This window comes from Heterocephalus glaber, unplaced genomic scaffold (genome assembly GCF_053883595.1).
Source record: "Heterocephalus glaber isolate CG9 unplaced genomic scaffold, H.glaber_assembly_v1.0 deba00001606, whole genome shotgun sequence".
NCBI lineage: Eukaryota > Metazoa > Chordata > Mammalia > Rodentia > Bathyergidae > Heterocephalus > Heterocephalus glaber.
Window position 1 is genome coordinate 693,036 of NW_028258377.1, and position 26,868 is coordinate 719,903.

At 35.0% G+C, this 26,868-nt stretch overlaps 1 long non-coding RNA gene across 1 annotated transcript in view; it reads right to left on the reverse strand.

The window, feature by feature from the left end:
- Nucleotides 1-439: 439 nt before the first annotated feature.
- Nucleotides 440-26,868, reverse strand: part of LOC147822892 (uncharacterized) — a 101,514-nt gene continuing 75,085 nt past the window's right edge. The window contains exons 2-6 of the long non-coding RNA XR_015444696.1: nt 22,827-22,875; nt 11,605-11,723; nt 10,304-10,387; nt 5,101-5,178; nt 440-1,691 (exon numbers count right to left, since the gene is read on the reverse strand). This is a non-coding gene — a long non-coding RNA (uncharacterized LOC147822892). The remainder of the gene's footprint in view (nt 1,692-5,100; nt 5,179-10,303; nt 10,388-11,604; nt 11,724-22,826; nt 22,876-26,868) is intronic.

A 26,868-nucleotide genomic window follows, 5' to 3' on the forward strand; every position in this document is an offset into this window, starting at 1 on the left:
AATTTGCATGAAAGGCATATTTAGAAAGGCTAAAGATATATAATATTTATTTCCACAAAGTATAAATATTTAAAAGTGTCTAAACAGTCTTCATTTTATGTGGATGTGTCAGCATTGTTATTTATATATTTAAGAAATGTTTATTGACATAGAATTTATCTACCAAGAATATAATAGCATGGCTACGTCTATTTTACATGAGGCTGAGAAATTATTTGAAAAATAGATAAAATAGTTACAGACCACAAGAAGTATAGGAAGTCAATACAACAAGTTGGACAGAGCAGCCTCTATAATAAAATGGTATTAAACATTAGAACTAAAAGTGAAAGAAAAGGCAATGTTTTAAAGACTTGGGAAAGCATTCAAAGCCTTAGGAGAGTTAGTGAAGAGGTATAGTGTGGAAAAGTTCAGTTTGCTTAATGAATTATGATCCAACTGTCTGAGAGTAAGCTGAGCAAAAGGCATGGAAGATGGCTGAGTTGGTCTTTGTTGTCCTGACCCACAGTGCTACTGGGAGAAAAGACGAGAGGAGGAAAGAGTAGAAGCAGAAAGAGAAGAATGTGTGTGTGGCGCCTTCGTTCAGTTTAGAATCAACATATCCCTGAGATGAGAAATGAGAATAATTTGGAATAAGCCAATGGCAGACAGATTTTAAAAAGAGGGACAAATGGAAATGGAAATGTGAGACAAAGGGAAGGTTGATATCAAAAATTCAAAGCACTTTAAAAAGCAAATTATATTTTGTTTAGATGTTAGTAAATAATAAAAATAAGAGGGAAGTTGGTATTTGCTTAAACTCATGCAAAATTTAGAAATGAAATTTAAAATGTAAACCACATTCATCCCTATCTTAAAGTTGTAATTCATTAAGCATAAATATATTCCACATGCCAGGCTATATGCTAGCTGAGAATATAAATATGAAAATACTTGAATCTTTCCATCTATGAGCTACATTTCCGATACTACTTATTTTCAGTGAAAAATATTTAAGGTCAACTCATTTTTTCTGTATATTTTCTGCAGAATCATATCCAAATGAAGGTGTAAAGTGTTTTAAAACTGCACAAGTACTCTGACTCTCCTCTTCCTAGTCTCTCTCTCCTTTTCCCTTCCTGAGTAATTCACTTCTTAAGTCTTTAGGTAGAAGAGTGCAAGGTACACCTGCCACAGTGGTGGGGATGTGGAGGTGGCCCTGAGTCTGGTGTGAGGGGGGCATCCACACAGTACATGGTTAGGGCTGCAAAGTTTGGCACAGGAAGACAGAGTTTACCCTCACTGGGTCAGTTTAATGCAGGAAGCCTGATATCAAGCAGGATGAGGAAGTGCCACACCCTGCTGCAAGGTTTTAGGGAGGAAGGAGACAGAGAAAGTGTCTGCACAAGGGGCAGACTTATGTGTACAACGGACTGTCAAGAGTTGCAGCAGGGTGGGGAAGGCATTTGTATCAGGGATAAGTCACTGACAGGAGAGAGCAGAGCCTGAGAAGGTGGGGCAGCATGAATGACTTACTGCTTCCATGTTAGTGGAGTCCAAGCTGTGCAGAGGAGCTGGTTCAACTGGAGTTCAGAGGGCACCTGCACAGGGAAGGGGCAATGGAGCTGGGAGACTGGCTACAGAGGGGAACGGATTGATCCAAAGCTGACCACGGGAAATAAGCCCCAGGATTCTCACTCACAGAGAAGGAGCTGAAAGGGAAAACAAAACAGAATGATCTCTGAGGCACTGAAATAGAATTAGAAACAACAGTATTAATTTATGTTATACAATCTTTATTGATACACACAATACATATAAAGACACACATAAGCTTTTGTGGTGTGTGTGTGTGTGTGTGTGTGTGTGTGTACTTTCACTAGCTCTGTCTCCCTGAGGGCATGGAAGCTTAACAACCCAATGGCAATGAGCACATCTGGATGTGGCTTCTGAATACTGCTCCTGTAAGAGGAAAGAGGATTTCTTAAAGATATAGCTAATTCCACTACTAAAAGAGAGAAAATACAAAATGAACTTGGAACACACTGCTGGGCCTGAAAGCAAAGAAGAGCTCAAGGAAAGAGGGAGAACTGTCAAAATGACAGAAGCAGCTTCACACGGCTTCTGCTGTTCAGGTCAGTACCAATCTGTATCATGAGAAGCAAAAAATGAAACTACAGCATTACATTATAAATTGCTTAACAAAATAAAAAAACATTAACTGATATAGACAAGCTTGAAGAGGGAAGAGGTATTTATATGGTTTTAAAGTAACTCCCTACAAATTACATATTGTTTTAAAAGTAGAAAAGAGATCCTTTAAAATAAAGAAGTCAGACAGATACAGCCTTAAAAGTGCTATTTTCAGTAACAGGACAAATTAAATTTATGCACCACCTAGTGGGTTAAATTGAGAAGAGCAAAACATCACTTTTGTAAGATTCCTGCCAAAGTATCATAACCTAAATATAATAATGAAGAAAACTTAGAAAAACTCAAATTTAAAAACTTTCTAAAAAAGAATAAACACTAAACAAATAACATACAGACCGATAATATCTTTAAAAGTTTGAAAACATGAAAGTAAAAGAGATACAAATAAACCCTTTAAAAAAGAAAACTAAAGTAAGGTGTGGTGGCACAGGCCTGTAATCCCAGCACTCAGGAGGCTGAGGCAGGAGGATCACTACAAGTTCAAGTTCAAGGACAGGCTGGGCTACATAGTAAGTTCAAGGCAAGCCTGAACGGCAGAGCAAAATGCTGTCTTAAAAAACTAAAAGAAGAAAGAAAGAAGATTAAAGAAACTTTATTCAATGCTTTATTCTGATTTCTTTGTGATAAATGGCTTTTAAAGAAATTATTGGTGAAACATTAATGGGATCTTTGGATTAAATGTTGATAATGAACCAATTTAACTTTTCTTGATTTTCATGATTCTGTGTTTTGAGGTGGTGGGGTATAAATTACTTTCACATAGTTCAAAAAGAGCTAGGCAATATATTTGTAATGCTTGCAAATCATACTGTTTGAAAATGTAAAAAAGCATTCTGTAATAGTGCATATGTATGTGTACTACTTTTTATTTTGTATGACTATGCTTTAATAATTACTTCTGATCATTCATTTAAATAATTCACTTATTTACTTATTTGATTTATAGATGCAATAACTTATTTCAAAACTACACTGTTGCATTCAGAGTATATGTTTGAATATTTTATACACATTTTCATTTAGTGATTATTACGTCCCTATAACAAGGTGTAAATTATATTTTAATTTGTACATGGAAATAATGTTCAGAGAGTTGCTGACCAAAGATACATACAGTATAGGAAACTTTGAGTTAAAATCGAAGCCATACAGATTCAACAGATTACACATAACTCAATGAATGACATTTAAGATATATCATTTGTTCTTTCAACTAAGTGATCAAGTAATTAATAATTATGGTATTATATAAATACATATTAAAACCATATCACTTCATTTTTCTATACTAATGGTTGTTTTTTCACAATAGCTTCTAATAAAGAAAGAGAAATAAAAAAGTGGGTAGGATGAGACAGAAGAAACAGCTGCACATTACAAAATAGAATTCTATCTGGAAAAGCTATATAATGTATGAATATAACTACATGACATTCTGGATAAAGGCACAACTATGAAGGCAATAAAAATATCAGAGGTTGTCTGAAATTGGAGTGGAGGAAGAGAGGGTGAATAGGCAGAACATTGAGAACAGATACTTTAAGGTGGTGAACTATTCTACATGCTACTGTAATTGTAGATGTACACACCAGACATTTACCTAAATACAAGAATGCACACCACAAAGAATTGTTTCTGAAATAACTGTGGACTTCAGGTGACGATGTGTCAATAAGTTATATCAGTTGTAAAATATGTAGCACTTGGGCAGAAACTATTTATAGCACAGATCTAGTGCATTCATCTTGACAGGAACTGTGAAAAATCTCAGTAGTTTTTGGTCAATTATGTTGTGAAAAAACAGAACTTCTCCTTTAAAAAATGTAGTCTAGTTGTAAAAGGAATATGACCTTGGACCTGACATGAAGATTCCATTGGGTGGCCCCGGTTCTGTCAAATCCTGACACTTTGCCCTCATATCTACTTCTAGCTGCTAAGACCTAACAGTTCTGGAAGCACTGCCAGTATCAGTCAGACATCTATATGGGTAAGGACATTATTCTCAAACAACTTTCCAGGAAAAATAGAGGACAAAGATCATACTGTGAAGGAGGCTTTGTTGCAATAAACAAATGGCCTCAGGCTTGGGATGTACCCCATAGAGTACTTGCCTAGCATACAGAGTCACCAAGATCAATCCAAAATAAATAAATAATGCAATGATAAATAAATAAGTAAATGCCTTACTGACTTTATGTCTCCCCTCCAAGAAAGAAATTATCAAAACCCATGTTTCTGTTAATGTAGTCTGAGTTCCTACAGAAGTTGGCAACAGCAAAAGACTGTACTGTCCTATCACTGGAAAGAGGCTGTAGGAGTGTGCTAGACCTGCAGAGGGTAGGAAAGCCTGAAAGTGCCATGAACTCCATGGAAAGTGTCTATATAGATTATCACATTCTGTATCTGCAGTCTGGAGGGCAGAGGGAGCAGCTGAGCATGGAGTTTGCTCATTTCTATTTTTCAAAATGTGTTTGAAGAAAATAAAAATTTTCCTCACTTGAACTTTGTCCAGTGAAACTGAATTGAGCATAAATATACAATATCAATATACTTATATATATTATATATATAATACCACACGTGCATATTTTCTCACTTATTTTTGCATATGTACTTTCATATATGTATTGAGAAAACTTATACAACAAAATCTCATTATACAATGAATTAGGCTTTAGAATAAGGAGTGAAAAGGCTCTTGAAAATATTTCAGGATAATATTTCTTGATATGGAGCAAGAATATGAATGTAGATTTACATTGTTTCATACATATGATATGACTATATACCATGATTGTGTGTCTGTATATACAATTTCTATTACAAGTTAGAAAGAAAGCCATAAAAAATCAATTAAAAAACTTTAAAATATCCTCCATGAGAAAAATTAACAATATAAAGCCTTACCTTTCAAGTCACTTCAGCAGCTAGTTATTTGGGGGTCAATCTAATATTGTTTGTCAAGTAGTAAGGGAGCCCTCTGTCCTAAGGAAGGGATTTTGATGTGAGAACAAATTAATTGAGTGGGGACAAAGCAAAGCTAACTAAAGGAAAGAAAGCATTTCATAATTTTAAGATATACCTTAAATTTATATCACAATATTTATAAATTATTCTGTTTTCAAAATCACATGTTTCTTAATTAAATAACCTAGAAATTTTATAGAATTATTAGTCATTGATAGAAACTAAACTGGAAGAATCATATTAGAAAGTTAAAATCATAAGCAGTGGGTTAAATAGGATTAGATTAAGCTTATTTGACTAATAAGATCCGTGAACAAAGGGAGTTCATTGTGAAAAGAATGTGTGTGTAATGCTATTCATGCAACTTTGTTTATTGCAAAAATGAATCTTTGTAATAAAATGACAAAAACAAACATCTATTCTCTATGAGAAAAGAGAAAATTCCCCAAAAAAGAAAAAAACCTGGAATGTGCCCTGAAATCTCATCCATTTCATTATCCTGCTGCAGGCCTGAAGAGCAATTCTCACTCAATAGCTCTATTCTTGATGTTGCATGCAGCAAGTGACGTCACAACCCTTTCAGATTCTCCTGAAGGGCAGATAAGTGGTTGTAAAATCACTGGAGTCACATTTGTGTTCATCTGGTGGAGACCCAGAGTATTACAGCCAGTAACTGCGTATAAGATGCTGGCTCTGCTTCCATAATCCTACCACGTCAAAACCATCTTGTTGATTATGGAAAATATTACAGGATGAGGAAAAACTCTCTAGCAGCAGGTACACATATCCATGGATCCAGTCTAAATGTTAGGTGGAGCCTATCCAGGCCTCAAAAGTAAAATAAGATTGTGAAACCCTTAGCAGGAAAATTTATTCACTAAAATAATTTCTATGATTTTATCTGTGTTGCCATTTCACATAACTTTTAAAATTCATTCAAAATATGGGCTCCCAACTGTTATATCATGAATTTTAGTAAATTTTACTGACAATGAAAGAATATGGAGAGTGTGGGCTAATCTTCATGATCTCCTGAATTACATACACTTCTCTCTCATCTCTCTTTTCTTTGTACTATCTCCCTTTCAGTATTTAAAAAAAAGTTTTTTCTTTTCCTGGACAGTAGATTAATAACTTTCTCCTTTAATGACAGTAGCATCTAACACTAAAGCTTACAATGACTCAAATTCTATCTTAAACATTCTTACCAAGAAATCATTCTTCAACAAATATGATATATGCTATAGGAGGAATTCTGATAAATAGAGTGTTCTTGACCTTATCACCTATAATACATAGAGATTTAAAACTCACAAATACTCAGTATAAGTATAAAAATAATTACATGTGTGAAAACCACATTTTCTGTAAATCAGTTGATCCCATAAGGAGTTAAAGAGAATTAACAAAGAAGTATGTGGTCTGAGACTGCAATGAGGTTAATGACATGCTGATCACAGAATAAATATACTTTCTTTGGAAGGCAAATGTGTTCAGCCTTTCCCTTCTAGAAATACTGCAGACTAAGTAGGCTGAGAACATTATTTACCTATTTGTAAATAGTGGTAATGCATGGCTGATCTTATAAGGTAGTAAAGGAAACACTATGGTAACTATGATGTTCATTTGATTTACTGGCATTCAAACATGTCTAAAATGTGGTCATTATTTGTCTCCTAATTCTAGGATTGCCTCTGATGTAGCAAGGACAACAAATTTGAATGAATATCCTGTTAGAAGGCACCTTTCAGTCATTCTTTTATGAGATTTCTTCTAGAATCATACTGCATGCCTTTCTTTGTCCTCTTCCTTGACTCTGTGCAAGGTTGTTGAGATCAGAAGTGGGAACTGAGTATACCCTGAATGCAGCTAAGACCCTATGTAGTCACTCTTTCTTAGACATGCTTCTCCACTGAGAAGTGCTTTCTAGTTTTCTCTCATCAGTATAGCACAAATGGCCTGGTCCTTCACAGCAGACCAAAGATGATCACAGCACGCCACTGTTAGAATATGCTTGGAAGAGGGGTCAGCATTAGAAAACATGCAAGTAGACATCTAAAATCATTTTGCCCAATGGAATTCATGTGTATGAAATGAATAATTTTATTTTCTCTCAGTTTACTTTATTTATTCATATGCCATAAACTCTCAGCACAAATAGAATATGAAGACAAGTGTTAGTTATTGCTCTCTCCAAAATGGCAGCATGATGTAGTGAAGAACTCTTGATTTGCTGACTCTGGACTCTTCTGTGAGTTGATGACTGATTTGAAGCACCCAGGAGGTTCCTAAGACCATAGACTATGTAAAATATATTTTATTTGTAGCTCAGACTTGGGTCCATATAATCTCAAAGTATAAACTACTATTTTAAGTGGGTAGTTGTCATATTTTAGATACCTAAAGTATTCAGAAGATTCATTTTCTGCTTAAAGAACTCCTGAAATTCTTAGCTGTGATGTTGGTAGGCTTATCTTTCATGATCCAACATTATCAGCATCTATGCCTGACTATTCCTCCTGAAATGCTGTAACTTTTTCAATGCCCTTTAAGTGATTATTGATAGTTTAATCATAGTGGATTCTGTTAAAAGAAGACAAGAACATAAACAAATCCTTCAAATACCTTCCAGGGAAGTACACTTTAATCATAAGTATTCATACTTCTGATATAAAACATTTGAATGTTTACAGTTCATAAATTAAAAATAGTCTTATGCAACTTTAGCTGAGCTTTGCTTCCAAATTAGTTTTTAAAAAATACTTAATTTTTCAAAAGTTTTGAAAATATGAATTATACATAAGGAATCTTTTACTTATTTGAAATATTTATTCTTGAAACAATAACAATATAGATCTATTTTTAAGGAGCAAATAAAGAAAGATTAAACCATGATAAAATCAGGAAATATGAAGATGGCCTATTTTTAGATAAACATGGGGGTTTATAAAATCCAGCTGGTGAAGAACTACAGAAAAAGACAGTGGTAAAGTAGTCAGAGTAAAAAGTGAACCTATTCAATAGAAGCATAAATAAGTGAGTGCATAAATAAATGACTACATAAATCTGAATGTGGAAAGGTACATTTTTAGAATAGCATAATTTAGTTTATCATCAAAGAAAATACAAAAATGTAGCATAACATTACATGACAGTTCATGAAAGTTATAAAAAGAGTCACCATGATCAATATAGAGAGCATTTGAATGACTTGAAGATGATCTCAAAGAATAATTCCCCACTTAATGATTTTAGTGTTTCCACATTGAACTTCTATAATGTACAGGGAATGTGGATCCTAGTTAGTCTAGGTTACTCAAACTTTGCAAGTTCCCAAGAAAAAGCTTTTCCATCAGGACTGCCCCTTGGCTGACATCTGAGGACTGAACTCTGAAACTCTGGAAGGCTTTGTCTCCAGACAAGATGATTTTATGTGCCTGCAGGAGTGGGCCAGGCTGTACCACTTTGACTAGATGGTTTATGCTACAGCATAATCTACACCACACACCAAGCTTTTCTCTGCGGGTGGGGGAGAGTGAGGATCTAAGTGTGAGTTATATTCAACGCCTGCCTGACTGTCCATGGTCAAATCCTGGGCATCGATGCTCTGATGAGCTTTCTGGGTGGGCAGTGCTTCACATATGCTGTCACATATCACTGCTGAAAAGATTAAGCTCCTGCTATGAGACTGGCCTGGGGGCGAGCACCAGACCTTTCCATGTGCCTTTTCCATCTCTCATATCCATTCAGTCCTATAACTATGAGCATAAGAGCTCCTGAATCCTATGAGCCCACTGGAAAATAATTGAGTCTGAGGGTGAGCTTGGGCCTCTTTCTATATCTGTATGATGTCAAAACTTATCCTAAAATTGAAAAATTTGGCATTACTTAAGTGTGCTTATGCTTCTGACGTCATGAAATTAGTTTACCAGGACTTCCTTCTTATGTTAAATTTGCCATCTATTGTTACTTTTACATAATATAAATTTCTTTAACTTCAAATCTTATATTGTTATTTTGCATACAAATATCCGATTTTGAATTTAAAACTGACATTTGTAGAAGCAGTGGATGACCTTTACCTGCTCTTCTGGATACTCTCTAAATAGATCTGTTACTTTATCAATGTTTCAAGTAAAATCTAATTTTGCATTTTGCTATGAGGCCCAGTGAGTAGTATGTGTCATGTGAGAAGCACTATTAACTCTTTCAGCTAAGCTCAAGGTGGCCATTCTAGCAGAATCTCATTTATACCATAAATAACTTAAAATTGGTAACAATCAATACCAAAAACAAACACATGGCTTCTATCTATTTAATAGTATAGAAGACTGACCAAAGTAAGGTATATAATAAGGCTTTTCAAACTCGATAAAGACTTTAGTTATCACCATTACTCTGTGCAGATAGAGCTAAGCAGCAACCAATTTATTCCCCTTGTTTCTTTAATCCAAATTAAACTCCCTCTGCAACTCCACAAGGAAGGAGAGATCTTCCAGGGCTGCTCATGTCTAGATGATGTCCCAGCGAGAAGGGAAAAATTTTCAGAGTAATATCCTGCTTAGCAAGGTTGCAATGAGACTTCCCCAGAGTCATGGTCCATAAATTCCTTTTGAGCTGTGTGACACCACATAGCTGGAATGGGCCACATTCTCAAAGGAGTTGCTAATTTGAAAACTAATTAAAGCAGATTCTGACTGATTAATGAGCCTGTGTTTTCAAGGTTGAGCACAAATGTGGGGAGACCAATTTTTTGTGTATAAACAAAGCTGTATTTCCCTAGGTCATTAACTGAACCCCCTTCTCTAAAACATAATTGATATATATATTTTTCACCTGCATGTCCTGCCCCTTGCTGTGCTGTCTGGTCCTTCTGTTTCTAGTTACAGTAACAAGAAGCAATCCTGCAGGGAAAGCATCAAGTCTTTTCCTTCCTGCTGTGCTTTCACAAATCAGTTTCTAGAAAATGTATGCCACTGTGTACAAGAAGATTACTGCAAGTGTTGGAGGGAATACCTTAAAAATAATTCTCTAAATAAACATGTTTTATTTTCCTAGTGAAAAAGAAATAATACATTATAATCTGAATAGGAAAGAAAGGCTCATTCCTCCATAGATCTCCTTCCCCTTTTGTTTCCTTTACCTGTGTCTCACACACAGAATTCTCCTGGCCCCTCAAAAAGGAAAGTTCAGCCCATGCTCTTCTCCAGGGAATCAGAAGGTACTCCTTTTAAGATAGATAAGAAAGTATTAACATTGCTGAAAATATAGAAAGTAGCAGAGTATGAGTCTAATTTTCCTCCTTCTCCCTTTTTATTTTCTTCTTTGCTCTTTACCTTCTTTTTTGCATTCCTTGAGACTTTATTTTAAAATGAAGATACTATTGTGCCCACACAGAGACTATTACCAATGAAATTCTATAAATAAATATGATCATGAAATTTTACATCATCAAGACCTATCCTATTAAAATGAGTCACTTAAGACAAAACAAGTAAAGTCAAATATTTTCAATGTGTTCATATACAAGCTAAAGGCCAGGGTTTAAAAAAATTCACTGATTTTATTTTCCTACGTTAATATTGTGTCTTAAGTCTAAGATCTCATTCTGTTTCCAAAAAAAATTACTATCTTTTAATTTGTTTCAAATTTATATATTCAACAGTGATTGATTATTTCATTCAGTACTCCTAGACACTAAGGATACAGCACTTAACAAAAGAAATCTCTGTCATAATGGAATTTTAGTTCTAATGGATAAGAATAGACAACAGACACAGTAAAGAAACCCAAAAGATAATTTTCTTGAATGTGCTCAGTGCTTTATAGAGTAAAAAACAGGTTGTTGTGGCTGGACAACTCACAGGGAAGAGCAACAGAATCTGGGGCTCAGGACACAGCAGGCAGGGCTGGGCTCACAGTGGGGATCTCACGCCATTAAAACATCTCTGGCCTTTAGACTAAATAAATGAGGAGACACTGGCTTGTTAAACAGATGCCCAACAATGTCTCAATTCAACATCCTTAAAATACTGGCACGACAAGAAATCATGCAAGGAAAGATAATTATTGGCAACTACAATTTTTCTTCCTTTTAGGTGCCTGAAGAAGTACACTGTGTATGTTGATGGGGGCCAATTACAGACTAGGCCAGCAGATCAGAATTAGACTCCTTGGACGCGAATAGCAAGTTCCCACATGAAAGTGCTGAGGCAAGCAAATCATTTATTCAAAAATAACCCAAGATATCAAGACAGCTTGAGAGCACAAGGGCCCGAGTTCGATCCCTGGCACCAAAAAAAAAAGAAAGAAAAGAAATAGCTTGAGGATATAAACCATGGGTGGAATCTTTCTACCTACGCATTTTTCCCTGAAGGCCCCTTCTTTCTCGACAACTTGTGGCAAGTACTTGCCTCACTCATCACCCTGGCAGCTGCTACTCACCCAGGTCTCTCACATGAGCGTCCACCCTCAGGACACTCTTCGATCAGGCCCCTCTGCAGACTGCCTCAGCCCAGCTCACTTTAGTCAGCATTTCTCTTTCCCGTAAACGTCATAGGCTTCTGTGTTAGAAACTTCAGTCATTTCAATTTCACAAGTGATCTGAAGAGCACATTATACTGTAGCCTCTTCACAGATATTCTCTGAATCAGAAGGGATCTTGGGAAGGTACAATCTAAATTGTTAATATCTAACATAAAGTCATGCTAAACAGTTTTCTTTCTTTTCTAGAGAAGTTTGTAGGAAATAAAACCATATTAACTAATGAATATAGAAACTTATTTTGTTCAGGGAGAATAAACCTGAATAAGACTAAAAGAAAAGAGTGAGCAGTTTTCACAAGTATCAGATAGATTGTATGCGTAAAAGACTGAATTGTGTGCCCCAAACCTCATATATCAAATACCTACATAATCTCCCTCCAGTACAACTGGATTTGACATAGGGCTTTTAAAGAGGAAATGAAGGCTGACTGAGGTCATAAATAAGACCGCTGCTCTTATATAGAGAGGAGGTGACCTCAGGGAGTGCTGAGTGTATGGAGAAAGAGCCATGTACATGAGGCCATGGTGTAAAGGTGCTATACCAGCCAGGAGGAGCAGTTTTAGGATAAGCTAAATTTGCTGACACCTTTCCAGACTCTCCTATCTCTGTTGTTTATTTCTAAATTTCTGTTGTTTAATACCAGAAACACCAGTCCATAGCATTTTTATTGTAGCAACCCTAGCTGAATAATACAAATATACTGAATATTTCAAGGACTTCAATACAAAAGACCATATCAGGGGACATGGGGAAAGGTTGAAGAGTGAGGCAGTAACCCTGGGAAAACTGGCAGCCCTCAGATCATGAAGATGTCTGCAAGCATGAGCCAAAGCCTTAGAAAAACCCAGACTAACCAGGTTTAGAAATGCACACAAGTTATTTACAGTGTGTGGATTGAATGTTTATATCCCTTCAGACTTCATATGTTAAAATCTTAACTCCCCAGGGCCAGGGATTTAGCTCAGTGGTTCTGCAGCCTGCCTCACAAGCATGAGGTCCGGAGTTCAATCCCTGGTACAAAAAACAAAACAAAACAAAACTTAACTCCCGGTAGGATGGAATGAAGAGTTGGGAATTTAAGGAGGTAATTTGGTTTTTAGAAGTTCTGGGAGTGGATGGAGAACACACAATGGAATTGTCATCTTTGTAAGAAGAGAAAAAAAGTAGAGTTTGTGGTGGAAGGCAGGTAGATACAGAAAGAAGGATGCTGCCTACACGCTGCGAAGTAGGCCCTTTCCAGATGATGGATCTGTCAGTGCCTTGGTCTTAGACTCTCACTTCAGCACTTTGAGAAATAGAAGTTTCAGCCACAGTCCGTGGTACTTTTGTAATAGCATCCCAACCTAAGAGACTATTTCTAAAAATGGTGGAAGACAATATGTTTTAGACAATAAATTTATCCAGAACTGTGCTCAAGTATATGTCAGTAAATTCCAATGAAATTTAACTTGGCATAGTAGATGTAAAATTTCCTATTAATTATGAAAGGAATAAATTAAACCAATAAAACAAAATACAATTGGCCTGTTTTTAAGTATCCTCATGCATCAATTATTCTAAACAATTTTAGTGATAAAATATTCTTCAATGAAAAAACTATATTGACTAATCTAAAAAATATTGAGGACACTATTTACATGCACACTTATGTATGCAGAAGCTTCAAATTAGCACAGATTTTTATTGAGCCTTTAATAAGCATGATGTTCTACAAGAAAGTAAATTTAAAGAATTCCTAAAGACAAAAGCAATAAATGCAATTTTCTTTAAGTCAAAATATTGTGTTTCAGGCTTGCCAGGCATTTAATATGGAGAGATAACCAGATAAACAGATAGGCATGAATACCAAAGGCTTATTCTAATACAAGCCCAGATTAATATATTAACCTCTTAAATAATGTGGAAGAGGACTGAGGAAGCTTGAATTATTTTTGTCACTTAAGAGTTGGCATTACACCCTTGAGACATTGACTGTGACTGTTAGGATCTTTGTGAAATCACTTCCTACTATGGGATAAAAAGTGCCTGGTGGAGAGGATGTGGTAGAGTCAGAGCAGAGCTGTTTGAATTAAAGATTCAATTTTCTTTGCTTTTTTAAAAAGATGAAATTATTCTCCTTGCTTCAATAAGCATAGTATTGGCATTTAGTACCAGAATAACTTTGTTTAGTTTCTATATAGTGTTGGAAGTCCTAAAAGAGAGAAAGAAACAGAAGAGAAAAGGAATTACTATCACTACTATTTAAATAGTTTATTAAACGAAGAAAAATTAAATGACTAGAACTCTGCTATGTTTAACTTAATCAGTGTAATTTATTTATCAGGCAGCAGATTCATATCCATTAGAGAAATTTTTAAAAGTATCCTAAAGAGGAAATTTTCTGGAATTAAATTATTGTAAGCGCTAATTGCACAACTTAATTACCTTTCAGTTCAATATAACAAGGAGATGGAAATGTCTATTATTTGTATATCATTGAATTATACAAGGGCAACAACACAAAAATAAATATGGCATCATCTAGTCCCCCTCAAAAAGTATTCTGATGAGAAAAATAGATGAGAAATTAATCAAAATTTTAGTAAAAATACAGAAACAAAATTCATAAAAATTTTTTCTTTCTTTGCCATATGTAATTTTTTAAGAAGATTATAAATTGCTATGACTCTACCAGCAGCAGCCTTTACTTGTTCCTGATAGGGTTCACACGTGGGAAACTTGCTTTAGTGACAAAAGAAATTAAAGCTGAAACAACACCATGAATCTACAAGGAAAAGCATTAACTGAGAAAAAGAGAATGTTGAAAGGACTTCAATTGAGGGGAAGAAAAGCTGACGGAGGAACATCTCCAACAGAGATCAGGCTGGCCCAAAAGAACAACAAAAGAATGGTTCTAACTTTTATGGCTTTACTTGGGTGGGCTAGGGGCTGGTAACTTCACTGGGTCACGAGTATGGCCTCATGCTTCAGGGGATTTCTTCCTAGTGGAATGTATTGATCAGTGGCTATTCTCAGCCTAGGAGACATCCTGGGATCCCCCTGATGTTATGGTGCTCTTGGTTTTTGCAATAAGACAAGGGGAGAAGGGAGGGCATGTGTCACAAATTGTCAGCTATGGTGGGCAGGGGAAAGGACACATCTTCACCTTCAGAAGGAAACAGGTCATGAATTAGGGCCTGAGACTTCCTCTATCTCTTGTGCCAAGAGGGTATCTCTTCTGTTTTACTCCAACTCAGTCACTGCCCGAAACGCTATCCTGAAGTTGTCCACATACTTCACCAAATGCCCGTGTAGCTGCATACATAATTGCTTAGTGCAGTTATAAATTAGTCAATAAAAGGCATAGCTCCACTTGACTTTCTAGAGAAATTATTATAGCTACTGTTTCATCCATTATCATGCATCTATTATTAAAATATGTCTGGCATAGTGATGCACACCCAGCACTATGAGAAGCTGAGGCAGGAGGACTGCAAGTTCTAGCCCAGACTGAACAACTTAGGGAGACCTTGTTTGAAGAAAATTTAAAAAGGATTAGGGATATAGTTCAGAGTGAAGGCCCTGGATTTAATCCCCAGTACCACAAAATATCAGTATTTGCTAAAATTTTGCAATTTGGAAAATAATAAATTTTTAGTATCTCTGAATGATCTTTATGGGTAAAAGATAATTCACATATAATGGATAAAAAGTCTGTGAAATAATGAATGAAAAAGATTGATCATATTTTTACTTATACAAATTTAAATTATAATTACTGAAATGTCTTCATTTTACATTAGCTATATTAACCATCCTTTAATGTTCTTTTCAGATAATAGTTTAATATTTTATATCTAAGATACATTTTCCTGACAAATTATATTACAGTACAAATCTACATTAATCTTTTTACATTTGAATTTATCCTTATTATGTTTTTGTTAAACACTTCCATTAAATTTTCAGTCTTCCTAATCTGTTATTGTTGTAATTAGTCTCTTTTGAATGTAGCCCAATTATTTCAACACTTATAGTGTTTCTTTCCTTTTATTGTTAATTGGCTTGTGTCTGCTATAATTTTGTCAGTGGCTTTGTAACTTGAGCATAATTTCACTTTTGTTAACTTCCTAAAAATGTTCAATTTGCAATTAGTTTGCACTGTCATTTCTTTGTGTCCTCAGGAATTTACCACATCAGATTTTTGGGAAAAACATCAACAAAGATTTTGACAGAAGAGATATTATGATAGAAACGATAGTTGAAATTAGATTCTCTTTATAATTATTCCATTCTTTAGTAAATTATTTCATTAGATTTTTCATGAAATACCAAAATAATCTTAATATACTCTTTAGCATGACTAAGCTTCAGACAGGGTTCTCCCTGACTGTAGCCTCTGACCTCCTTTCTCTTCGAGCATTTACTTTAGAAAAATTATTTAATGTTATTTATCTTCTCTTTTGACATGTATAATCTCTTCAACACCCTTTTGCTAGCCTTATGACCCAGAGAATCTCTTACTCCAGTACTTGGGAAACTTCTCTTTGAAATTTAACTGTTCTGGACCTCAGAGTCTCTATATTGTATTCTCTGAGTAACCGGAAGTCTCACTTTGATAAGCACTCTGCTCCAGCTGTCATGAAGTAGTAGAAAGTTTACTTTTCCTTTGAGTAAGGCCAATGAGCCTTCCCTAAGATCCCACAACTCCACCCCAACTCTTAGAACTCTGTCACTGATGATGAACATTTTGAAGACAGTGCCCAAACTGCAACCCAAAACCCACTTAATTATCACAAAGTGCCAACATTGCAATTAAACCTGAATACTGTGGTTTTAGTTTAGAAAAAACAACTCATACATTAACATCTTTTGTCTTAAAAGAAAAGCTAATGGCACAGATGCCATAGGTTCCACACCATTGTTCTAGCCCTTTGTTCATGCAGTAATTCAATATTTCTCCTGTCTTGAGAAAAGTCTCCCTTCCTTACTTAACTTTGCCCAGTGTACTTTTTTCTTTGACAATATATTTTTGAAAACATTTTTATAACTACTAGTAATCATAGAATGGATTCTCTGCTAAATATAATTTATTTTGAAATTTGGCAACTTGAGAGTGTGCTTTACTTATTTTTTGAATAAGCAGTCAAAAAAAGGTATAAATGAACACATTTCCTTTATTATAATATTTATCCCTAAGAGATATGTTGTATTTTTATCATTTCAATTTCACTGTTTGATACTTAAGAACAAAGGTTCTGCATTATATTCCTTTTGTCTCTATAATGCCTTAAATAATACCTAACACATAGAAGTACTTCAAAATATTAAAGGAATATGGCTGTTTCACTGAAAATTTTAATATCTCTATAAAGGAGTTGACCATCAAGAGTTATATGAATTTCAATGCAGCTACTTATATTTCAGAAAACACATGCAAAAAACCAAAGAAAACATACTTACTCAGAGGTGCAAAACCAACATATACTAATAAAAAAATGAAACAGGAAAAAATATGATCATCCACAAAATATATGTACAAATATATAATTGTAGAAGAATAATTACAGACTTGGGATAGAAAATACAGAAATGACACTGTGATACCCTGCTATACTGAGAGGGAAAGCTATCCAAAAAGTTAGGTTTTAGGTTACAGAATCAGCTTAGGTGCTAATCAACTGATGAACAGATAAAGAAACTGTGAATGGAGTTATTCAGCCATAAAGATGAAAAAATATGCCATTTGACAGAAAAAGGGTGGAATTGCAGTTCATCATGTTAAGCAAAATAAGCCAAACTCAGAAAGGCATGTGTCATATATTTTCTGGCATATGTGGAATTTGTGGGGGGAAAAGACAATCTGAAAGTAGAAAGGAGACTACTAGAGAAAAAGAAGGGGATCAAGGGGAAGGGAGATAGGAGAGGAAGGGAAGAGAGGAAGGGAAGGTAATAGGGAGTTAGATATGGCCAAAGTATATTATATGTATGTATGAAAATGTCACAATGAAACTCATTATTTTGTATAATCAATATGTACTAATAAAAAATAGAAAATAATTTTAAAGTGAATCTGGGTCTTGCCAAATGGCATACAGCCAGAATGAAGGACCCCAAGATGGAGCAATGAAGTATATGAACAAATAAAAAGTGTGAACAAAAATGATAAGATGCATTAAAATTTCTAAAAACTATTCATTCATGATGATGTTTTAAGATGTAAAGTAGGAAAGAAAGAAATTCACACAATCAATATAACAATGGCATAAATTCCTCATTCTGAAAATTGATATTTAGACAGCAACTACTAAACATTTATCCTAACTTTTCTGTACAATTATTTCAGTGTAATTGAACCAATTTAGTTCACAGGAGAAGAATCTTTATGATTAAATTGTAAAAACTGTATATAGTATGATGAAATGTTTTAACTCCACTGCAACTGCTAGTGAAGTCACTGATTCAGATAATATATATCTATAAATTAAATCATTAGATGAAATATTATTTGGAAATATAATAGAGGATCAAGTTGTCACCACCTGACAGAGTAATCAAGCTTTGCCTCCTTAAGTGTAAAACAGCAGAAATTTCATGTTGGATTGAAACCAAGAAGTCGAAATGAATACTTAAAATGCTTCTGTGTTTTAGAGGATGATAGACTAACGAGTTCCCAGTTTGGCCAAACTGTGAATAAACTAATTTTTTCCATGTTTATGAGCTTCTCTCTTATTCTTGGTGGGAAAGTGAACAAATTCAAACTGTCAGGTCCAGATTCAGGCCTCTGGTGAGGCCCTTCAAAAGGGATGACCATGAGTAATATAAAGCTTAAGACTCCCCATATATGTGTTTCCTCAAAAAAAAATGTTTAATTCTAATACACTAGAGACTCTAGAGCTAAATTTTATTGCAATAAATTCAGAGAAAAAATAAAAGTTGACACTATGAATAATCAAACACACAAAGCCAAATTGGAACATTCATTACACAAGTCAACCATGCTGATTTTCTATGGCCAATGTAACAAATTACAAAATAAAAAAAAATTAGTGGCATAAACCAACAAAAAGTTACAGTGCTCTAATTTAGAAGGCTTGCATGAGTCTTCCTGAGCTCAAACCAAGATATCTACAGAATTATATTTCTTCCCACAGGTTCTATTAGCGAGCCCATTTTCTGTCCCATCTCCTCATTCTCCTTCTTCAAAGCTATCAATGCTGCATCTCTCTGAACAAAAAACAGGAGAGGAGATAAATGAAACGAAAGACAACTAACCTTACAATTTAGCAGCAGCTGTGTTGGGGATCCATTATATTCTCTCTCTCTCTCTCCAAATATTTTACAATAAATATTCTGCATACATACAAGGGTTGATCAAAAACTACAGAAAACATTTAAATTGAAAATACTTATTACAATAAAAGACACATTGCCCACAAAAAATAGGATAAGTGTGCTCAAAGAGAAAGGGATTATTTTGAGGGGGATTAATGGTAATGTGCCTTTTACTGTAGTAAATTTTTAGTATATTTTGATCACCCTCATACATCAAACAATTATGGAAATTTCTGTCAAATTAAAATTTATGGTGTGTTCTCATCCACCTTATTCACTGGATGTGGTCTTGTGTGATTTCTGTCTGCACCTCACAGTAAAAGTGTCCAAGACAGGTAAACATTTTTCATCCTTTCAGGCACTGAGGTAACCTAGGCAGCACAACTAAAGACACAAAAAGATTTAGAAAAATACTTCAGAAATTGAAAATAATAGTAGGTGCATTTGAAGCAAGGGGAATATTTTGAGAAGAATTGTCATTACAATATGCTTTTACTGTAATATTTTAAAAATACAAACATTCACTGTATTTTTTATCATACCTTTTATGAAAATAGACTAAAAGTTTTATGAACAATATAAATACATTTCTGTTTATAAACAATTGTGTTTGTGCTTAGTACATGGAAAGACATACAATATGATAATAACTGTGGCTATATCCCAATGAAACAAATTGATAACTATCCTCTTTATTCTTTTTGCTTATCTATATTTTATGACTAGTCTACAATGGGAATGCTACAGTAAAAATAACTCCCAACCTGTTAGATGTCAAATGTGCCAAGTGTATGAATTTACAACATCAAGGAATGAAATCACAAACCAAAGGAGGAAGTTAGGACAGTTTTATTGGAAATAAGGAGAATAATAGCTCCTGGACTTCCAAGAGGGGTCCTGCGAGGGTGGCCATTGAGGCTTTTTGTTAAGAGTTATTTACACACCAAAATCATAAAGTGGATACAACATGGGTCAAACTACAATTAACCTATAGGATTGCAAGTATAGTTACTTAGCTAACATTGATCCAATAGGGAAAAGAGTCATGTGACAAGATTATATGGAAAGAACAAAGGCATTACTGGAAAGGGATGGATCTAGATGTTCTGGTCACGCACTTGTGCATCTGATGCCTATCTGGTTCTATTGGACCAGGTGGTGCTAATTGCAGTATAATCTCAAATTGCTGTTTTTTGGCAGTGGGGAGGCTCATAGATTTGGCTATTAAATCTCCATTCTGAGGCCTGGGTGTCTTCAGATTCACCTCCAGCCACAATCTTGATATGTCTCACCTTCTGTGCTGACTTCCTCAAGGATCCAATTCCTGTTTGACTGTGTATTAATTTCTATATAACTTGGCTGTATATAACAGGGATGTGTTATTAGAATAATTAGAATTAATGATGAAAATGAGATGTGCTAACAGCATGGATTTGTGCTTTACAATGCTGAAAAAAGACAAAGATACTACCTACTGAGCACACGTTTTGTATAAACTACTGAACCAGAAGCTTTGTGTATGTTTCATATGATCCTTATTTTAGGCAAATAGCTATACATTACTGGGCCTGAGGGGCAGAGGGAATCCCAAATAGCATGCTTTGTCAGTTATAGTTAAATGAAGAAACAAAAACTTCAGTGTATAATAGATGTTTAATCATTTATTAGGTCTCAGACCCAAAGACACAGGATCTCTATCTCTGAAACAAATTATGCAACATTCCTGGTTGCTATAGCCTGTAGCCCATTGATATCAGGAAGAAGAACATTCTTTTGATCTTGGATTGAGAACTGATTTAGATTACAACTTTTTCCTAAATTGGTTTTGTCAGTTTCTTACATTATTAAAGCCCCTGGGGGAACACTGATCATCTGAAAACAAGGGACAAATCTTGCAATTCTGAGTAACCTCTAAGAAAAAATACCAATATGTATATACATCATTTAGATAAAACAATTATAATCCATACTTCCTTGAACCCAAGGAGTAACTCTTTGGCCCATGAAAAGTTCTCCAAACTCCTACTGAGTGCAGATGTCTTTGAAGGTACAAATATCCATACATCTGCTGTACAATAAAGTCTGACTATACTGCATGGCCCTGTATGTGTCTCCACTAAATTCTTTCATCTAAGATAAAAAGGACCAAGGAACATGGGTACATTTCTCACAGCATCAAAGTCTAGCTTCCCTCTGACTTTCAGGCCATCTCCTTAGGCTCACACAATTACCCCCATAAGGTACATCCCTCAGCAAAATGCAGTGAAGAAATAATGATTGGGATTTAAATTCTTATCTGTCTGGTTTTGCATCCAATTGATCCTCAAATGCTGTATTTACCCTATTCTTTTTGCCCTGTGCTCAATTCGAATAGGGTTGTGCATAGATTTAACAAGAAGAATTCAAGACACTCCAGCAATTTGTTGATGTGGAAAATCAAGTTACTTCACTTTGAACCCAGCTTGCATTATGGTTATCAATAAGTAAAACTTCCATCCACCTAAGAAATAAGTATCAATTTCAGGATATCATCACACTTGTTCCTACTATTCAGGAGCATCTGTGATCTTGGGGCTATTTTTAATCTCCTCATGCCTTCTAGAATTCTGTGGCTGCATTTCACTTCACCATAGGCTCCAAGAGAGGTAGATTGCAAAATCCCTTTCCTCAGTCCAAGATGTCATACCCTGTTCCCCGATAATCCACTCACTGCTTCAACACTTTCAGATTCAGCACATCTAACTCATGCTTTATTTGTCATCATGTTGATGAATAGTTAAGTCTTTCAAACAAAAAGAGAAAGGTAATGAAAGCAGTATTACACATAGAAAAGGAGCAGATTACTTCTACTTATTTTAAATGCAGTTGGCCACCCTTAAAAAAGGAGCACACATCCAATATTGCTGTGACATGCTAATTCCAAACATCAATAACTTTACAAAATTGAGTCTATCAAAATAAAGGCAAGGCATGAGTAGTGGAAATCCAGCATTAACCCTCTCCACTAAATCTAAAGTTGAAAAAGCTGAATGCTGAAAAGTTGTTTGAGTTTTCTAATTTGAGTATTTGTTAAAGAATTAACGGGATCTGTTCTTAGTCTTTTAGCATATAATAAAATTCATGCTGTTTGAAATGTATGTTCTTAATAAGCCTGATTATATGACAAAAAGAGAACATATCCTTAGCAACGAACATATTTGGCACACAAAATTTCCGACTTATTATTCTCTATGCTACTTCTGCGCCACAGTATTTCTTTAATACACCCAGCTCCTTTGCAACCAGAATTCCAGTCTGATTGTTTCTGATGAGAGCTAACAAAATAGATCTCTGATGGTCAGGCTGCTACCAGTTTTATTCTGCTTCAGCCCATTTGCTGAGTGGTCTTCTGAAAGCAAATATGGCTATAAAGTTTCCATTAACTATTTGATATGGTGCCAGACATACTGCATGACATATATGATCCTTTCCAACTTTTAGGCTTGCTGACTTTCCAACTTTGTCTCTTACCTGCCTCAACCTTAATGGTCTACTTAAATTATCCCAAATCACTGGCATTATTCTCAAAAATTATCCAGGTTGTGTCTTAAATACCAGAAATAACACACTTTCACATATACTTCTGCAGCTTTCTCCCTATCTATGCACAAAAAATGATCTGTTTCTATTGAGCAATGGCCCTTGGAATCTCTTCAGATATCATATTCTCTTTATTCTCCAAAACCCAGTGCCATAACAGTGTTATCAGATAGCTCCTTCTAAACATGGCTCTCCAAATAAATGTTACTGGGTTTTGGGTTGCTCACCTGTCCTTCTGGAGTTGGATTCCAGGTTCTTCTTCTCTCAAACAAAAACCTGAACAAAATGAGCAAAAAACAGTGATAAAGTTTATTACAACTGAAGAGTGAAGGAGAAACTGGCTCTACAGAGAGAGGTTGGGCTGAGTAAAATAGGGAAAGGCAAGGTAAAACTACACCACGGAGGACACAGCATGAGCTATCACGAGGAAAGCCATGATAGCAAGCTCTTCTTGGTGTCTGTGTCCTTTTATACTGTCCCAATCTTGAGGAAAGCCAGGAGAACTTCTACATACAGGTCCTGAGAGACAACGGAGCTGTGATCCTACATCTCAGGCTCATGTCAGATCTAGGTCATCCTATTGAAAACCTGCTCCAATACCTCAAAGAACTAGGATTGGAGATTGCATTTGACCCAGCTATTCCCCTGCTGGGTATCTTCCCAAAAGAATTAAAAGAATCATACCACAATGATATATGTGCACCCTTGTTCATAGGGGCACAGTTTGTAATAGCTAAAATTTGGAAACAGCCCAATTGCCTATCCAGTGGATACTGGATAAAGAAAATGTGTGGGTTTTTAAAATAAAATGGGGTACTACTTAGCCATAAAGAATGATAAATTAGAGACATTTATAGCTAAGTGGATGCACATTGAGGTGATATCCTTAAGTGAAATGAATAGGACACACATGAATAAATACCGAATAGTTTCTCTGGTGTGAGAAACTGAAAGTGTAAATAAGGACTAAAAAGTATAATAATGTGAAATAAGAAGAAAAGGGGCAAAGGGGAAGTGGAAGGGGTTGGGGAAAGGAAAGAAGGGAATGGAATTAATATGAGAAAATGAAAAAAATGGAAACAAAGTCTGTAAATAGGGAGGGGTGAAAGGGTTGAAGGAAGGGCAGGGGAATGGGGAAAAAAATAAGAACCAAGATACATTATGTAAAAGTACAAATTTCCAATGATGAATGTCATTTTATTGTATACTTGAAATGTGCCAATAAAAAAAAAAGAAAAAGAAAACCTACTCCAGTTCTTATGAGAAGTCCACATGAAGGGCTTTTGGAACTGTTCTGTCCATGTGTCTTGGGATTTTATAATTAACAGGTTACATCTACTTCTCAAAACAGTTTTGCCAAGCCTTAATCTCCTATGTCAACAACTGTACAACAGTTCTTTGATTTTCATCAAACTTTAGCTCCTTCCCTCTATCATCTCTCCCCAACTTAGGACTGGCCTTTTTCCCAAAATCTGTCCAAGTGAAAAACTTATCTAGATAAAAGAAAGAGATTCCCAGAGGAAAACTGTCATATCTTCTTTCAAGAAGTCCACCTTCTTGTCACCATCATTACCATATTTGGGAATATTCCTAAACTACAATAAGTCTCAATGCAGATGTGAACTTTTCTAAGAAACCTTCATTAATATTTCTGGGTGGAAAAAATGTTCTCATTCTCTTTGCTCCCATAGCATTATTTTCATACTTTTGTAATCTCAATATGAGTTTTCTTGTCTTATTTCACTATGTTGTGAACACCTTTTAAAAGGCCGTTTTTTTTTACACTGGAGATTGAACCCCATGATTCTTTCATCAATAATGTGCTCTTTTCCACTTCACACTGAGCTGTATCTCCAGGATTTTTTTTTGTTTGTTTTGAGACAAGGTCTTGCTAATTAACAGCCTCTCACCTGTGGTCCTCCATTCTCACTCCATCCTGGAGTGCAGGGATTTCAGGTGTGGCCACCATGCCCAGCTGATCTCTCCTCTTTAATTAATCATATCCTTTTCCCATGGTAGGCAAACTGTGATATCTAAATCTTTGGCATAGGTGTTTATAAGACTCAAATTGACAATGATGGGTCTTCATCCCTTAATGAAGTAGGCCTAGTAAAAGTACACTCTGGAAGCAAAATATTCCCATTCATGAGGATCATCTATATAGAGAATGTGAAATGGATTACACCAGCCAAATGGAAGGATCCTTTTCACCATACACAACTGTATTTTAGAAGTTTCATGGATTAGAGTTAACAAAAATTAGAATTCAAAGTCTTCCAAAGAAGTATGACCTTGAAAAGCACTCTAAATATTCACATTGGACTCTGGATTTGTGGCAATTTAGGAGTAGGGAGTTGTGAACACAGATCCATTGTAACAAAAGCCTTGAAATGAGTTCAATATCAAACTGAAGTAAGGTAATTTATTCTTACTTTAGCTTCATGTCAAGAAGCACTTGGAATTATTTTCTGGTAAAAGATAACAGTTTCCCAAGTTACTAATGATCCCTAAAGAACTAAAAAAACAACATTTTGTGATCAATCATTTATAAACTAAAACAGATCAAATGACTAAAAATCAAAGGTAGTAGGGGGATTATTGAGAATGAACCAGAATTGGCCTGATTATCAAAGTTCTAACACACAGATTTTAAAATAACTATAGTTGAAATAGATTTAAAAAATAGAATGATTGAAAATTAAACTGGGAATTGAATATGTTTTAAAATATAATTACATGGAAATTAAAACCCTAAAAATATTACATCTAAATTTAACATGTCAAAAAATATTTTTAAATGATGTTAGACATAGTAGAGCTAACAGGGAAGAAAAATCAATAAAAGGTATTCAGATTGATTTACTAAAAGCAATAGTAAATATAAAAATATATGGCACACTTAAGAGGCATAGAATAATTAAAATGTCTAATTTATGGACCCAGTTAGAAAGAATAGAGATGAAGGAGGTGAAAGTATTTGGCAATACTGCTTAAAAAATTTTAAAGGTGATTAAAAATGTAAAATGACACATGTAAGACTCTCTAAAACTCAGTAAGGACAAATACAAAGAAAATCATACCTGAAGACAACATAAAAGACTTTTGAAACTATGAGGTCAGCATCATCAAAAGCAACAAGAAAAAGAAAAAGAAAAAAAATACCTTACATACTACTATTAAAGAATCAACCATAAGACTGACAGTTCTTTTCAATAGAAACAATGGAAGCCAGAAGACAATCAATTGAATATTTTTAAAGTGCTAAAAGAAAATAACTGCCAACCTGAAATTCTGTATTCAGCAAAGTAGATACATAAGTAAAGATGATTTTAGATAAAGAAATAGTCACTACCAGAAAAACACTGCAAAAAATTCTTAAGGAGATTTTAATTTAAGGAAAAATAATTATAAATAAATGCAAAACAATTGCAGAAATGAACAGAAATAGAAAGCAACTCTGTGTCTAAAATAATGATGATGGCAGGAAAGTTCTCTAAGGTGGTCTTAAACCAAACCAGCTGTTTCCTTTCTTACTTGTAATTCACAAGAGTAATTATAGAATGTGCTGTAAATGTAGCAACCTGAGACAGGGAGGAACCAGTGGACAGCCCAGGCTTAGTTCTTAGCCCTTTCTATCCCTCCTTTTGCCTTATCTTACAAACCAAACCAAACCAGTCCAAACCAAACCAAAAGCAGGATGTCCTCCAGCGTGCTGTCTCAGCAAATCACATAGGTTCTGGGAATAAACCCCAGATCAAACTGCTTTCCAGATGCCTCAGCTACAGGGGCAAGTAAGTCATGTGCAAGTGAGACTCTACCAACCCCAGGAAGCTTTCCTTAGCCTTACAGACAAGCTCATGATGAATTATTGGCTCTATTACACCTTGCTTCCTAGAAGTAGGCAATAAATGCATTTCATATAACATGTGTGTGTTGGTTTTCTTTGTCTTATCAAATTCAAAGAAGTTGGTAATCAATGTACACTGAACCAAAGCTTCACCATCATGATGATGACATTGAAGGTGATGATGACAATCATGTTGGATATATGAAATTTAAAATTTAGAATTAAAATATTCATTTCACTAGTAACATAAAAGGCTACAATGTTAAAAGAAGACAATTGTACAGGAAGCAAGTGAGATAGGAAAGTACATATAGTCATATAGTGAACGATTGTATTTAGTTCAAAAAGAGTCAAATAGGGCAGACCTGGTTACATGTCTCTATTAATCTCAGCTACTCAGAAAGCTGAGGCAGCAGAGTCAC